This window comes from Schistocerca serialis, unplaced genomic scaffold (genome assembly GCF_023864345.2).
Source record: "Schistocerca serialis cubense isolate TAMUIC-IGC-003099 unplaced genomic scaffold, iqSchSeri2.2 HiC_scaffold_361, whole genome shotgun sequence".
Lineage (NCBI taxonomy): Eukaryota > Metazoa > Arthropoda > Insecta > Orthoptera > Acrididae > Schistocerca > Schistocerca serialis.
In genome coordinates, this window is record NW_026047935.1 from 5,001 (window position 1) to 10,000 (window position 5,000).

Consider the following 5,000-nt stretch of genomic DNA (forward strand, 5'->3'; position numbering starts at 1 on the left):
AGCGCCGTCCTAAGTACTTGGTCGGGTTCGAGAGAGGCGCAATCGCCCGGAGTTAGGCGAGTAGACGCTTTAGGTGCGACCACCCGTGCTCCCAACTGAGCTTGCCGCTGCCGACAGAGGCCCGGGAGCGTGCTGTCGTGGCATTGCCGGCGGGAGACAACACGCGCCACCTACGGTGACCGGCAGCTCCAACGCCAGCGCCACAGAAGGACAAAAGCCCCACTTGGGTGCCGAAGCGAACTCTCCCAGCACAGCGCACGCGCCAACACGTCCGCACAGCTGCGATACAAACCACCTGCGAGAACCGCTGGGGCGACCGAGCAGCAGACGGCGTCGCGGCGCCGAGCGCCGGGCGGCGGCGCATCCTCAGCGCACACAGTCCTCAATCGGACCAGCACACTGCAGATGGCCACCGCGCTTCGCACCGGGCCCGCGAGGACCTACTTTGGCCGCAAGGCGCCGCGAGCAGGGGGCGCCGGCGCGCAGCTGCGCCGCCTGCCGCGTCCGTCGGCCGGCGCGCCTGCCACTGGCCGCCCCCACCAGCCGGCTGTAGCGCGTGCGCCCACGCACCGCGCTGCCAGCACGCCGGGCGGCCCCCCCTCACCGGCCGGGGACGGTCCCACCCAGCCACCGCCGCGTATCGCCTCACACCCAGATCCCCTTTCGCGTTCGTGGGCATGGTGGGTCCCCTTTCACGTTCGTGGGCATGGTGGGTATCCCTGAAACAACCGGTTAATAGCTCGACCGATCGTCGCCAACACTGATTCACCTCTAGCGAGAACAACCGCACCACAACGGGTTACCTGTTGTTCATTTGCGTAACGTCACCAGCAAACGTAGACGTCCATCGCCATTTGCAACGAGTATTGCATGCCTGTGTCAGGTGTCACAACACACTACGTCTGCCCACATAGACGCAACAACATGTGCACGCCTCGAGAACACGTGGAAGGTAGCCCCCGTACGTATGCGGTGTCCATTGCGCGAACGACTGTCAGCCGGCCTCTGCAGGATGTCGCAGATGTGGAACGCGGTGCAACATGCTATCACGGTGTGTGAGAAGAGACGACTACGTCCGAATACACGCTCCACTACATCAACAGACTGCTCATGCTGATCGCCATCCAGGGCGTCCGTTCCTCCCACACGTCTGAATGGCGTACCACACTGCAATCCAGCTCTTATAGGGAGACGACACGTAGCTGCGTGCACAATATTTGGACTGTATGGTCTGCCGTTGCTAGGCGCAGTCGTCGTACGGTCACACATGTGCCACGATGTATCATTCAGTACATACGGACCAATGTGCAGTACAGTTTGTGGGTTTTGCGTACATCGGCGGACAGGTGACAGGCCGTACCACAACGTAGGCTGAGTACGTCGGCATGCGAAGGGCATTGAACATGCAAACTTCTCAACGACCAGCTTGCGAAGGCAGGGGGGAAGGGGGGGGGGCATGTACGTCCTGCTGCTATCCACATTACAGTGTATAGCAGGAGCATGTGGAAAGTCAGCAACACCTGCAAGGTGTTTAACATGACGCGATACACAGGGGACCGGGCAGTGCGAATAGCGAACTATATTGCGAGGGTTGCGGTTAGGCAACACTACACTAATTTAACGAGTTGCATAACAATTACAGAGCAGGTTCAGCGACAACGTGCGTCAGGTTAAGGCGCAATATAGGTTAGGTTGAGGCACAATATAGGTTAGGTTAAGGCACAACATGGGTTACGTTAAGGCACAAATTGGGTTACGTTAAGGCACAACATGGGTTACGTTAAGGCACAACATGGGTTACGTTAAGGCACAAATTAGGTTACGTTAAGGCACAAATTAGGTTACGTTAAGGCACAAATTAGGTTACGTTAAGGCACAAATTAGGTTACGTTAAGGCACAAATTAGGTTACGTTAAGGCACAAATTAGGTTACGTTAAGGCACAAATTAGGTTACGTTAAGGCACAAATTAGGTTACGTTAAGGCACAAATTAGGTTACGTTAAGGCACAAATTAGGTTACGTTAAGGCACAAATTAGGTTACGTTAAGGCACAAATTAGGTTACGTTAAGGCACAAATTAGGTTACGTTAAGGCACAAATTAGGTTACGTTAAGGCACAAATTAGGTTACGTTAAGGCACAAATTAGGTTACGTTAAGGCACAAATTAGGTTACGTTAAGGCACAAATTAGGTTACGTTAAGGCACAAATTAGGTTACGTTAAGGTACAATATGGGTTAGGTTAAGGTACAATATGGGTTAGGTTAAGGTACAATATGGGTTAGGTTAAGGTACAATATGGGTTAGGTTAAGGTACAATATGGGTTAGGTTAAGGCACAACGTAGGTTAGGTTAAGGCACAACATAGGTTAGGTTAAGGCACAACATAGGTTAGGTTAAGGCACAACATAGGTTAGGTTAAGGCACAACATAGGTTAGGTTAAGGCACAACATAGGTTAGGTTAAGGCACAACATAGGTTAGGTTAAGGCACAACATAGGTTAGGTTAAGGCACAACATAGGTTAGGTTAAGGCACAACATAGGTTAGGTTAAGGCACAACGTAGGTTAGGTTAAGGCACAACGTAGGTTAGGTTAAGGCACAACGTAGGTTAGGTTAAGGCACAACGTAGGTTAGGTTAAGGCACAACGTAGGTTAGGTTAAGGCACAACGTAGGTTAGGTTAAGGCACAACGTAGGTTAGGTTAAGGCACAACGTAGGTTAGGTTAAGGCACAACGTAGGTTAGGTTAAGGCACAACGTAGGTTAGGTTAAGGCACAACGTAGGTTAGGTTAAGGCACAACGTAGGTTAGGTTAAGGCACAACGTAGGTTAGGTTAAGGCACAACGTAGGTTAGGTTAAGGCACAACGTAGGTTAGGTTAAGGCACAACGTAGGTTAGGTTAAGGCACAACGTAGGTTAGGTTAAGGCACAACGTAGGTTAGGTTAAGGCACAACGTAGGTTAGGTTAAGGCACAACGTAGGTTAGGTTAAGGCACAACGTAGGTTAGGTTAAGGCACAACGTAGGTTAGGTTAAGGCACAACGTAGGTTAGGTTAAGGCACAACGTAGGTTAGGTTAAGGCACAACGTAGGTTAGGTTAAGGCACAACGTAGGTTAGGTTAAGGCACAACGTAGGTTAGGTTAAGGCACAACATAGGTTAGGTTAAGGCACAACATAGGTTAGGTTAAGGCACAACATAGGTTAGGTTAAGGCACAACATAGGTTAGGTTAAGGCACAACATAGGTTAGGTTAAGGCACAACATAGGTTAGGTTAAGGCACAACGTAGGTTAGGTTAAGGCACAACGTAGGTTAGGTTAAGGCACAACGTAGGTTAGGTTAAGGCACAACGTAGGTTAGGTTAAGGTACAACGTAGGTTAGGTTAAGGTACAACGTAGGTTAGGTTAAGGTACAACGTAGGTTAGGTTAAGGTACAACGTAGGTTAGGTTAAGGTACAACGTAGGTTAGGTTAAGGTACAACGTAGGTTAGGTTAAGGTACAACGTAGGTTAGGTGAAGGCGCAATGTAGGTTAGGTTAAGGTACGATATACCTTAGGTTAAGGTACAATATCGCTTAGGTTAAGGTACAATATAGCTTAGGTTAAGGTACACGTTGTAGGGAAAGGTGTATTTTGGGGGGGGAGGGGGCGGCAGGTTCGTTGATAGTGATTATCGTAAGTGCATGCCTGCGGGATCATCCGATTTGTCACGTCAGGATGCACTTGTGGCTCATGACAGGCGGCGCTCCGATTCCAAGGTTGTGGCAGATCTGTGTCTTTCATTCCTGCCATTGTTTGTGTACTGTGACAGGAGGCAGTATTGTGATGTTGGGTGCACCCCTGTGTAGGACATGTGTGGGTGTTCGTGGCTTAGCTGAGCAATGGCGGATGTCGGAAGGGTGGGATATTCTGTTTTCTGGGTGGACCTCCCGGTCTGGTTATGATAGTGTGGATTGTGTAATGTGGCGGAGAGGATGCACCGGATGTTCTTCCATGCTGGTGGTTAGATATTGTGTGTGTGCCTGTTAGAGGCAGAGAGTAGTGTGTGATAGTGTCTGGCTGACGTGTGGTTCTCATTGTGTGCAGAGTCTTTCAGCATGTATAGGGACGGTTGTATATATTATCTGTATTCTGATGGCTCTGCATCTATTACTAATCAGTGCCGTGTATACGGTTACTCTGGTTCCAGTCGAAACTGTTCTATCTCTGTACATTAGTGACACTGCGGCTCCACTATGTTGCCGCCCCTGTCGGCCGTTTCCCCCAGTGTGTGGCTAATGATTATCAGCAATCAGTCTATTAGTCAATACCGGTAGTGTGACGACGTGAAATGTCCGGGATGGGGGAAGCTACACGCTTCCCGTGGGTCAGGGCCTAGAAAGACTCTTCCCACGCAGGAGGCTCGGACTGTCATTACTCTTCCGAGAAATATATTTGCCCAGCGTTTTTTGCGACTGCGAGTGCGACGCGTACGAGTACCGACATGGATGGGGCGCTTCCTAGCTGATCGCTCAGCATCGGAGAAATATATTTGCCCAACGTTTTTTGCGACTGCGAGTGCAACGCCCAAGGGTACCGACGTGGATGGGGCGCTTCCTAGCTGATCGCTCGGCATGGGAATCCGTACAGTGAGCAATGCGATCGCGTCTGTAGCTTGTACGTGGTACAGCTCGCAGCTCATGTATAGGGACAGCGGGAATGTCGCATATTGGACATAACTCTTCATGAAACGCAAGTTATAGGTGTGGATTGCACATTACGACTGCGGGAAACTTCCGCCGTTCATCCGCTGGCGTTGCGAGTTTGGCGGTTGGGGTGGGGCACGAGCGGGTGCGGGTGGTGTGATTGCCGGTCCACGACTTCGTGCGGCAGAGGCACTGGCGTTTGGGTGCTGTGGTCGACACAGGCTGCATGCTTTGTGGGTGGCGTCGAAAGATGGGCACTGTGGGCCCATCGATGTCTTAGTCGGCTTGGCGTCCCATAGATGGCGGTATCG